Source organism: Ischnura elegans, chromosome 4 (genome assembly GCF_921293095.1).
Source record: "Ischnura elegans chromosome 4, ioIscEleg1.1, whole genome shotgun sequence".
In the NCBI taxonomy this organism is placed as follows: domain Eukaryota; kingdom Metazoa; phylum Arthropoda; class Insecta; order Odonata; family Coenagrionidae; genus Ischnura; species Ischnura elegans.
Window position 1 is genome coordinate 37,002,593 of NC_060249.1, and position 12,797 is coordinate 37,015,389.

Here is a 12,797-nt window from a genome sequence, read left to right on the forward strand (position 1 = left end):
AAAATAAATTTGATTGGTATTTCAAACATAGCTCCTTTATTTTTTATGATAGAAAGTTCATTTAAATTGTATTTTGTAGGGTTTTTACTGACTACAAGGTCATGTGAATTACATTTTTTTCGAGTCATTATTTTTGAAAGGGGAGGGATTTAAGGGTTTAAATAAGGTGGAGCTCCCTTGGAAATAGAGATTTTAATTATCAATATCTCACCAAATATTTATTATATAGAAAATTAAAACACACCAAAATATTTGAAAATAAAGAAGCTACAATTTAATACTCTAGCATTTTTTTCATATCTCCAGTTGTTTTGGAGTTATTTTGAAAAAAAGAGCATTTTTAACGAAATTGTAGAAAATGACTTTTCACTTTTTCCTCCAATTTTTTCAAAATTTACAGTTGTACATTAAAAAAACTTCTAGGATCAATTAACAATACTTAAATAAAGAGAAATACTGAAGGGCATTGATAAATTTTGTCTAGTGTGGTAATAAGGAGTTGTTTTCCCTGATTTTTTCGTACAAAAAAGTAGGGACTGATCTTATTTTTAATCATAACTCGCTCAAATTTCATGATAAAAATTTTTTTACCTCATTATAAGAAAGTTTTTTAAAAACACTTTTAAACAGATTACATAATTTTTCCTCAAAAATTACATTTTTCCCGCTATTTGGTATTGAATCTTTCAAATTTAGCGTATGGCAAACAATACATGACCATCAACAAGTTGTAGCTCGGTTCGAATTGGTCCTAAAGGAAATATAAAATAACATTTATATTTAATGTTTTACAAGCTACTGTTTTGTAATTCACAATTTCCTAATAAAATTAATACTTTTCAAGTTATTTGCCTATAATCGATTAAAATCGTTGATTTTTTCGTCAAAAAACTGTTACTTTCAATCGCAAATAACTCGAAAAATATTAATTTTACGCAAAAAATGGAAAGAACATTTTATTCTTAGAATTCGTTTTTCTATCGATTCCATTGGTCAAAATATAATTAAAATTTTCCACCCCCGAGATGGGGTGGAAACCACCCCCAGGGTAAAAGCGCCCGTCGGCATGATATAGATTTTGATTCTTGGTATATTCCCTACTTATTGTGAAAATTTCAAGAAAATCGATTCAGTTTGAAAAAATTGCAAGCCAAAATGCTTCATTTCCTGGACTATATTCCACCAGTGGATACGCTCTCGTTCATTAAGCTCGCAAAATTAAAAAAAAAAATACACCCGAGGTCTTTATCGTCGTCATCCTGTGTGTTCATAGCCTCGCGAATTTCGCAAAAGTCCTCTTACTCATGCTGCGCCCCAGTTTTTCCTCCAATTCAACCTTATTAAATATCACCCCTGCTTCCGAGTCGTCTCATTTTGTCAATTTTCGCCATTATCATTCGATCCACGTGTCGATCATGGTCCCCTGCCTCGTAGAGTTTCCTTTAGTCTCGGAGTCTGTTTTCTTCACTAATCAAGATCGTTAGCTCCTACTCCAGTCTCAGTTGAATTTTTATTTTTGGGTGACAATCGGTCAGTGACTTAATATCAGTTTTATCAATCCTTTGTTGACAAATTGCAACACCCAAATCCTAAGTTACGAATTACTTGCCATCTATATGTACGCTATTCACCCCTATAGCTTTTCTTAAGTCATTCAATCAACCATGGCACTCCCTAGGACGATATATTGCATGTTTTTATTTTTTCATTTGTATTTATTTTTGATCTCTCTGAATTTTCACCGCATTTTTGATTAGTTTTTTTTACCTCTATATCCTCGCGTAAAACCTTCCGTTTGATTCTAGCTTAGCTAGTGTAGACTTCCTGGCAACTTCAGGATTAACTGTGTAATATCATTGCTTGATGGAAAATAATTTAAAGCTATAATTAATTTTAGTCCATGGACCCAGGATATTTTTGTACGGGGAATGGTAACTTGTTCCACAGAGACGATGTAAATTACTAGGAATATCTCAATGACCCTCTGATCGATACGTCATTGGGGAATTTTATTGTGGGTGCGGGAGGAACCTTGAAGGAGGCTAATATTTTCTCGGTTTAGAGGTACGTTCAGTAGGATAGAGAACGGTTAACTCGAAAACGTGTTTAAAATTAGCTTTTAACGAAGTCACTATTTACTTGGTTTTATCAATTTATTTCGCAGGATAGGTCACTTTTTTAGTCAAAGTACTCTAGTGATTTTCCATGCTTAAATGTTAACTTTAATCAAATTTAAGCAACTTTCTCAACATCCAATATCACTGCGATCATTTTAAATGAAATGAATTTGTTTTCAATATATTCAGGCGAGCAATGAGGGAGTCCAAGAGTGGGAGTTGTACTATGCTTTTCATCGGCGTGAAACGAAAAAGTGAAATTCACTATTCCTTCTGGATTATTCTCGGGTGTGTTATGTAGTTGATAGACCGGGTGTGGCCGAATGATTTTGCGTAAGACACCCACCGTATACATCCCCATCAAAAGCGACCCGCTCGGCAGTTATTTATCGTGAACCGTGTCAGAACTCCCTTGTGACCTCCTGTCCGACGTTGACGGATTTACTGCCTGTTTTAGCTCTTCGGGGGTCTGATCCAAACTTGACCTATCTGCAGAAGAGGATGCCAAACCTTGAGAGGGTCATGGTTGATACATTTGCTGTGGTGAGCGCCCAGTATTTTTTCTGTTGACGTGTGCTTCGTAGGCCCTGATTTCATTACGCTCGTCTTGGGTTTGTTTAGATCCGGCCACGGTGAAATTTCGCAGTGGAAACCTCAGAGTAAAGATGAATTTGCGCAATTTTTGATTTCTGCGCATACGACCATTATAAAAGTGGCTAAATTCGAGGTCACGTGATGGGACGATGGTTGTTATTGGCTGATTCCGATCATAGCGTTTGTTTACATGTAATTTTTTTTTCGATGCAAAATAAAATTAATTTCTTGTATAATATAAACGGATATGGTGACGTATTATCATTTAAACAGTACTTTCTGAGTAATGTATTCACTGTATTGAAGGAAATTACCGCGAACTATCCAACGGTGTACATTTACATACTAAGTTACCCTCTAGTTCACATTGTGTACGAAAATCCAGAAAAAAATTAAATTTTCTTGACCGGAGTTTGAACCCGGACTTCAGTTGATCTGAACCCGGAATGAATCCCACTAACTCATGCTCGATGCTGTACGACTTAAGCCACCTGGTAGCTTTGCTTAAGAATATGGGGGCTCACTCTTCAAATTCCGTTCAAGGGAAATAATTTTCCCCTAATTATCGAGATTCATTTATTTTCCGTTTCCCATAATGAGACACTTATCTTCTAAAGCCATGCCACGTTCGCACAACCTCGGCCGTTACCGAGGTCCGCACCGCGTTTGCCCCTAACCTTCGTCTAAATGCACATTGGTAACCGAAATATCAGCAGTGCTTAACGTTGCCTCTTAACCCTAGTCAACTCTGCTGGCGCGGCCGATACTGGAGTATGAAGAGAAGAACGATTTGATCATTTCGAACATTGAGAGCGTGAATGGATCAAGGGAGATGCTATAGCTTAGTGGAGCTGATTTTCGAGAAAGATTGGTGACATTTTTTGGAATCTAATGCAATTTTCATGCCCTGGTCATTTCTATTCAGACGAGTTTCAAAACGTTTCACTGGATTACCACGGTGCCAATGCACGTCAGTCGGTTGCCGAGGTATTGACTTAGGTCATTAGGGGTGTAATCGATAGCCTCAGATTTTGGTGGCAGAGCAGTCACCTTAAGGGCTTTTATTTGCATCCACTCTGACGTCTTAGAGGCAGTCGACGCCATCTACGGTAATCATCTTCTATACGAAATTACTACACTCAATTCATCTACATGGCCGGCCTCGGCGGCGCCGGGGTAAAATTCCCGACTGCTAAGCTAGAGGTCGCGGGTTCGAATCCCGCCTGGGTGGATTGATCACCATCCAGGGCATGGATGTTTGTGATTGCCAATAAAGTTAATTGTTAGAGAGGACAATGTTGTCCTAAATTCACTTGAAAAATAAAGATGAAATTATTATAACATGCACTCGATACCATTCATACGCGTAAAGGTCTTTATCGTCAGAGTGAGTTGAAATTGGCAAAGGTCGTTAGTTGGGAGTGAGAAAGTGAACAAAGTCCGTGATACACACTCTCCTCATGCTACCGCTGCGTCACAAACAGAAATCTCCGTCATAGTTGCTATAGAATGTCCGTAGCAATGTTAGCCGGAGCATAAAGTGTATGTGTGTATGTGAGATTTTGATTTTCGAAGTTTATGATCAAGGAGGGTCCTTTACTGTATTAAAATTATTTGTTTCGCCATTTATCTCTATAGTGAAAAATTTGTGCCTCGATTTCTTTCACTTAAAACCAGTGCTGTAGTTGGGCCGGTACGGCGTATCCCCTAAAATCCAAACTCGTTATAAGCGTGCCGGTTAAAATACCTTCGCGGCCGGATGTATAATACATGTTTAGCTGTTGGAATTTTTGGTGAGTACCTACCACCTAATTTTTTTTCCAACCACAGCACTGCTTTAAACTATTTGGGTCGCCAACTCCTAGAATGCGCAACTATTTGGCTGGAAAAATTCGAACGATTGCTGGGATTTCGCTCGAAACCAAACCTCCACCTAGGAATCCCGGACGTTTTCATGGAATTGATTATGAGTGACGTATTGGAAGGATCCAATTAGGCGACTTGGCCGGAGAATTGGGTCAAGGACGCGAAATGACTGATGCATGCTCGGTAGGTACTCATCGATGTTCGCCCTGAGAGTAATCAATGGACGCACTGTCCTGGCAAAGGTTTTGCAAATGCGATATCGGGACTTCTGCCCGTCTGCCTCTTGCGACATCAGACGCTGGCTCTCAGGTTTCGTGGACGGTAAAGTTCTGTAGCTCCCGCTTGACCCAATTCAGTGAGCTAATGACCCCGACTTATGAGAGACATAGTAGGTACCACCGTGATGATTGCATCTCCGCTGGTCTATTTCAGCGGAGTCCCTTAGAGTTATATATACTTGTTCCTAGAATCAATGTTGCATGGTATATGTAATTTATTCATAAATTTGTATATGAATTTGTATATGTCTGAACAGTGACGTAGCCAGAGGGGGTCCGGATCCCCCCCCCCCTGAAATATAAAAACACAATTATTTTCCTTCATAAAAGAAAACAAAATACTGAAAATCATGAATTTAAAAATATTTCTTTAACAAATGAAGTTTTTCGATCATTAAAGGTTTAAAATTAGTTTAAAACCCATTATTTAGTACCCTTTTTTTTTTAATTTCCCCCTGATTTTGGACCTTTCTCCCCCCCTCCCCCCCCCCCGAACGAAATTCCTGGCTGTGTCTAAAGCCTTCGTGAAAACTTTCGTCCTCTAAATTCGCAGATTAAGGTAGGAGGTGGAATGTGTGGTAGGAGTTAGGGATAGGAATGAAGAGGGAAACTTTTCTTACCGGATTTTGTATGTCCATTGTCTTCGTTAAAGTTCAAATCTTCTAAATTTGCGGAATGAGGGAGGTAGAATGTGTGGTAGGAGGTAGGAATAGGAATGGTAGTGGAAAGGGCAGTTGATAGCAAAATGGCCTGCTAAAAAACGGCATTCCCAGTCGTATTAGACATCAACTCATCATAGAGAATAGCGCAAATACTTCGCCGAATCTTATTCGCTGTCCCTCTACCAGATTCTTGATAGGTCATAGCAGCCCTCAAAGGCGAAAATTCTAACTCAACCTCCACGAAGATAAAAAATCTTCGATTACATCTCTCTCCTTCGCTAGATCCGCCAACGGAGGGACAATGGCCCCTTCAGAACCTACTGCAGCGATTAGTCGGAGGCATTTAAATTCATTCAACATATATGATAAATTTCATATTTGGCTACGGAAATTTAGAAAATTATCCTGTCGGTATTACCATCCACCTGCGACGACCGGACGCATTGGAAAAATCTTCCAGCCGCCAATATATACCGTTCAGCGTCTGAAGACTCTCGTGGCGGTAATGCGTAATATTTGTACGCGTAGGATACGTATTTGGAAATCCAAATATCCGTGTTTCGATTCCCTCCGGGTGAATTTTTCCCATCGTACTTTTTGTTAGCGTGTAGATGAATTAAAAAATTCGCATCAGTCGCCATTATATAAAAAACTACGAGGACCAGGAAAAATCTTGGATCATAGGCTTACTGGACAAAGCCCAGGCCACGACTCTATCTAGGATCGTTTGTCCGTTGACCGATTTCAGGGCCCATTCTTAAACGCATTTATGATTGAATAGCTAAACTTTGTAAATTCCACAGTTTTATTTCAATTTGGCACAACGCGTTTCGATGATTACTTACTATACCACAGCGCGGTGAAACGCATTGTGCAAGTCTGAAATAAATCTGTGGATATTACCGTATACTTGTTCGTTCTTGGATATCCAATATTTCTAGCGGCGAGCGCTGGCGTCCACGCCGATGGAGCGAAATTTTCGACACCATCTTCAGGATTTTTTCCCTTGGCACTTTTTGCGGGTGGATGAATTTAAAAAATTCACATCAATAGCCATCATGAAAAAACTTCGTGGACTAGGAATGGGACCAGGGATCATAGGCTCTCCAGGCTCATTGTCAGTGTCGCTGTGGAGAGTCGATTTAGATTAGTCCAGTATGGTTTACATTAACGATCAAAAATGAATTCCATAGATTAATAGGTGCATAAATAAGAATAAATATTGAGTATTCATTCTACTACCGAGTATATTCTGGGAGATACGTGACTTATTTTTAGCTGAATCGGCGCCTCCGTCGTGGAGTGGACTTGATTTCGGTATCGCGTCGGCGCCCGCATCCAGTATGGTTTAGATTATCTTTGTATTACTACATGTAATTAGAAACTAGATATTTTCAAGTCTAACTCAATAATTCATACTGCCCATGTTTTTGTTATAAGTCAGCTAAATTGATATTATTTCGTGAGAAAGGTCAGCGACCTGGGAGCCGACATTTTCGGTTGCTCAGACATGCACGCTTCTTACGCAATTGCGGTACGTTTGTAGGAGTTTTCGACACATTGACAAATGCTATGACTGCATTTTGCATCTCAACCTCTGCATTTCCCCTTGTTCCAATTCTATTTGAATTTCTACATCCCCTCAACATCGATCGCCTCTACATCCCCCATCGATCAAAAGCAATTCTTTCTCTGAAAATGCTGCATTGAAACCGAAAAAAATATAAATTTTCGAAACTTTTGAACAATAATTGGACATTGCCATCCTAATATCAGTATATCCGTAGCATTTCGAGGATTTAATGTTTTAGTTCTCCTTTTTTTTCCTCCGCACTCAGGGGTTCTTATTGCATTCCATTTGAATGGTCACCAATTAATCGGTATTAGAGTTTTAATTTCACTGTTGACTTCAAGAATTGCTCTTTCTTCCGAGATTAATACTTTCCGATGCTATCCTACTCAAGCTGTATAACGATTAATCAATCGATGTGATGAGCATATGTGTACATTTTGCTAAATTTTGCTCGGAAATAATTCGGAACCCTGAATAAATCCATGACGTAAACTTCCTCGCCACCATATGTAAAGGTCCTCCGTCTTGGAAGGAGAGTCGGCTGCAGTGGAAGGTTCAAGAAGGACATATTTATTGAGATAGCCAGCGCGTGCACGGCAGTCTGCCAGTGGAAAAGTCTTTCCTTTAGCCAAAAAACACTTCTCCGAAAGGAAGGAAATACTCAATGAGAACTTCTGTCGTAGACACTCTTTTCTATTAGAGCAACTCGAGAGCTAGCGTAGCTGCTGAGAAGGGGAGGGGAGCTTTTTAAACGATCCATATGTATTTGCATGTGGTGTTTTCGAACGGTATGTGTGGTTAACAAGAGGCGAATCAAACGATTCGTAGTTTTCTTAATAAATACTTTATGAGTGCCATGACACAACTGAATTAGCCGCATAATGAGACATGATGCTATGACGAAGACAATCGTACCAATATAACGGAAACGAAATGGACGGAACCAGAGGAAAAGAAAGATTTCGGCCGAAAGACATGGATAAATGTTGATAGACGATGATAATTTGACGAGGAAGAAATGGAATAAACTATCGTCCTGTAGGCTCCTAAATCTGCGAATTCTATAATCGGAAATAAGAGTAAGACTACATTTTTTTGTTTTTTTTTCGGCTCCCTTAAGGTGCATATCTGGGCTTTGGGGGCTTTAGACCCCTCCCACGAATTTTTCCCTTGTGGATAAACTGGTTACGTAGATGGTCATTATTTTAATAAATTTTGTCGTTTGAAAATTCAGTATTAACTTTTTCCTAATTCAACTGTATCTACTGTGTTGATGTTAAGAATTATTCTATTACAAAGTGAACAAAGTATGATTACTTTGAATTCAAACTCTCTCAGAACTTCGTCGCGACAGCCGCACATGGAGTATACCTACTCAGCTATGGAGTCGCGCCTTAGATTGACAGAAATGATGAGTCCTAATATGAATCTCTGCGGAGAAGAATAGAGTATGTGCACTCGGGAGGAATACGATTGAAATGCAGTTTATTCGATAAAGTGTATCGTAAATATCATTACTTTCGATTAACAGCATTAATTGTTGCTTAGTTTGTTTAATATTTACTATTTAGTATGCATTGTTTTCGCAACGATATTAGGCAGACGAAAACGCTCATCTATTGGCTCCTCGGTATGTGACGTCATTCTGGTCTATCTCATCAACGTGCAAGGTGTTTATCGTGTTATGATCGTGTTTATGATTCAATAAACTACGTGTGCATTGGAAAAAGTTGGTGGATCTGATCTGTGTAAAGGGAAATACGTTTAAGTGCTTATCATGGAATCAGGTTTCGTGAGGGTTTCTTCAAATAATATCCCGAAGGTGGATGCTTCAATGATTGACCGTGCTGATTATGTTGGACTATACCTACATGCCTCGGCACGAAGTTTTAATGTTGAACTGGATCTTTTTTGTTGTCTTGTCTCATTCATAATAAAGAGAAATGGACTGGAAACCTCATCGGAAATTAGGTCTAACCTAAGTGAATTAAGTAAGATTGTTTACAGTAGGTAATTGGCCAAAAGTTTGTTAGCACGATTCGAAGGTTTACGGAAGTAAAAGTGCCGGTAGGTAGATAACTATCGATATTTGTATTATTGTCATTTCAATACCGATCATAATTTAATTTATCTATTTAACTATTTTCTATTCTATTATTATTTAACCTACTGACTCGCGAAAAATAATTTTTCATATTCAGTTATGGCCCGTGGTGACTGGATGAATATCCATAGTTAATTATTAAATTGCCGTTACTGAGCTGGGTTCTTCTTCTTCTGGGCTATTTAAGGTTTTAAACGTAAGCACAAATAACTGAAGTTACATTTTGGTCCAGTTTAAGCAGTAATCTGATCTTAATTTCTAAAAAAAACGCACTTTTAGTCGACGTATTTGTTCTTTCGTAGAATTAATGTATTCAAAAGCAGAGATCTGATTATCTCAATGTTTCTACAAGTTATTTTCAGTTCGCTAACATAGATATTTCGGTCAGATGTACATTTGATTGGTTGAGGTTTATGAATAGCATTTGTGAGGTATATCTAAAAATTGGTTATTGAAAACTTGGTCCGGATGAATGACGGAAATCTCTCGGGCTGGAAATCAAATGTTTGATAGTTAGATCAGACGATTACTTTTCATTCATTCGGTTTCAATATGCTTCTCGAAGCATTTGTTAGCACAATTTAATAATTGGTTCATTTTATATTTCTTCACAACATAAGTTTATTGGTTTTCAAGGTAAAAGTGTCTTGTTATGACCGGTTATGACTATCCATTAAGCGAGGAATCCCTGCGCGCGGTGCATTTCCAAAAAGTAGTCCCGACTTGTGATACGTAATAATGAGCTTGTTTCACATCCGATTTGGAAAATATTAGCATCACTGTGTTTGGAATTAAATTACAAACATTTTGAATACCCAAACTATTACTTTTTATCGAAAATTAATTTTCCGTTTTTTAGTTAGTAGTACGGGTACAGTTACTAAGTTAGTTACTAATTAGTGACTTAGTTTTCACGAATTAAGTCGTACTATTTTCAAGGATCATCACTGTTTAAGTGTCTCTTAATTTTAATGTCACTATAAATCTGCAAACGAACGCAAATGCGAGAACCGAGGAGTAAGAAATACGATTAGGTAGTTCGAGGTAGAAAAGTTGATAAGAGTCTTGTCGTCAGCGTAACCGAGAAACAAATGAATTAAAAGATGTAGATGATGGCATGTACACACTTTAAATCTAGTTCATAAGGCATTTCATGGCTTCTTTCCAAACTCAGTATACGCTGTAGAGGGGCTCACCCTAAAGAACAAGGAATGCCTGAGAACACGTCGAACAAAATGACGTCACAGCCTTGAGAATATGGCCGACTGGTGTTTCAGCGCATCATTAATTTTGCAAATTTTAATAATTAATATCTCGCTTAAAAAGTACCTCTCTATTCTCAGACTCGGAATTTAGCCTAATTGAGGTGTAAATTCTTTTTTAAGATCACTTCCCAAAAATGTGCACATACTCTATTACCTCACCACGACGCACAGTGGTAAAATAGAAAAAACATGGAAAAAAGCTGGCCAAAATTAATAACATCGTAATTTAGCCTAAATTAGCAACAAAAATGGAAGTTCCCTACTGATTTTGGTCGCCTGAATCGGATTTTGGCATTACTTTTCCGCTATCTCTTCACTTGAGCATTTTTTAGCTGTTATTATATAAATATTTCTATTAAATTATTTTTTATTTTTACGCTATCTCTTCACTTGAGCATTTTTTTAGCTGTTATTATATAAAACAGTTTTAGAAAATCTCGATATAGATGTCATTGCGATTGGCCATAACTTGTTGTTGACGAAGAACTTAAAACAGTATAATTTTAAGGTAAAATGTGTATAAATTGTCGTTAAAAGCCATGATAGAACTTACCATGAGAAATTTACGAGATTCGAACCCGCGACCATCAGCGTAGTCGGCGAGATACCGAAATCGGAAAAACTACTCACACTTATTATTTTCGCTACGCCCGAAAGAAAACACTCCAATGCACAGTGGCCTGAAATCGAAAAAAGCTGGACAAAACCTCAAAATCGATTTTTTTGAGTGCGGAAATCGAAACTTTGCACAGATGTTTTCAATACATTAGTGCATTGTGTAACGTAAACTATTTTTCATGGGTAATTTTTTTAAACAAATTTCTTGGCCTCAAAGTTGAACAAATTTCGCAAAAATTGCCCTCATTGAATTTTTTTCGAAATTCAGCATGTTAAAACTAATGCCACACCGTCTGCAGTAATTCAATAGAAACAAAAATTTACAATGTTATTATGCGGCTTATTATCGTTAATTCTTGACCACTTTCATGACTCAGTTGTATTATTTGTGGCCGATACGATACAAAATGGCGGACCCTGTTTTTCGTCAAAATTTTGTGTTCGTGTAGGATTATAAAAAAGGATCACCAAGTTTCCTCGAGATATTTACGCCACATTTATACAACAAAACCTATAGAGTATTATACCAAAAGGAGAATTGCGACCACCTGCGACGCCGAAATTAAGATCGATTTTTCGAATGTGCGGCTCAGTTGGCCACGGGGAATATCGTGCGCGACAGATGTTGGACCTTGCGAATCTTTTAAAGCAGATTAATTGTATAAAAGCTATAATATCTTAGTACCACATTTCATGAATGAACCACCACATCTCAGATACTCCTGGGCCTTGCACATGGTTATTTTTTCGCACTCTTGTTAGTGATTGCTCGTTTCATTGAAAAGTTCTCTCTTAAGTACCTAGTTAATGAACCAGGACTCTATAATGACATCACCAACTCATAAAAGTGGACGGCAACTTTCACAGTTTCTGAATTCAAACTTATGTATGTGAGAATGGTTGAATGAGCAAGATTTTTTTCATTATAACTTATCTTTTCCTTGCATCTTCCAAATTTTTTTTATCATGGATTGCCATTTTGGGTGTGAGTTAATAACCCCATTGTAGTTTTATGGCCAAAACTTGTGGCTAAACTGTAAAAGATGTTCAACTCATGTTACCTGCGAAATATGTTATTATGGCCTGTTTACACTGTACAATTACTCATAGACAGAGGTAAGGGGGGGAAGAACGGGGGCACGCACCCCTCCCCCCCCAGACCCTTAAAAGATATGCAAGATTTTTAATAAGGTCCTGTTATCATTGCGTTCGTTTTGTATTCCTGGGCCCCCCTTAGAACAAAATCCTGGATACGACCTTGCATGTGCCCCCCCTAGAAAGAAATCCTGGATCCGCCCTTGCAATTACCAGCACGAGCTAATGTCTATATATATATGAATATGTGGGTATCAGGGGTGCAGCTAGGAATAAAGGCTGGGGGGGGGGGGTTTAGGTGCACCTAATACTGGTGTGTGTGGGGGTGTGGAGTACCAACCAGGATAAGCGGTAGGTACGAGATTAATAAATTGCGAAAGTTTAAGATAAATGGTTCAAAATGGTGAGTTTTACGACTTTCTGAGGGATATTTTATTAATCCTTACACTATTCTATTAGTAATATCAATCCAATTAAGTAAAATGGATTAATCTTAAAAATTTATCTGAGCTCTGGGGGGGGTTTATCCCCCAAAACACCCCCCTCGCTGCACCACTGGTGGGAATGAACATGAAAATGCACCATATAACCACCCAACTTGCGCGAATGCATAAACAGAAAATAG

At 38.1% G+C, this 12,797-nt stretch overlaps 1 protein-coding gene across 11 annotated transcripts in view; it reads left to right on the forward strand.

Annotated features, from left to right (window-relative positions):
* Nucleotides 1-12,797, forward strand: part of LOC124157279 (protein borderless) — a 93,767-nt gene that overhangs the window by 44,779 nt on the left and 36,191 nt on the right. The window lies entirely within an intron of this gene.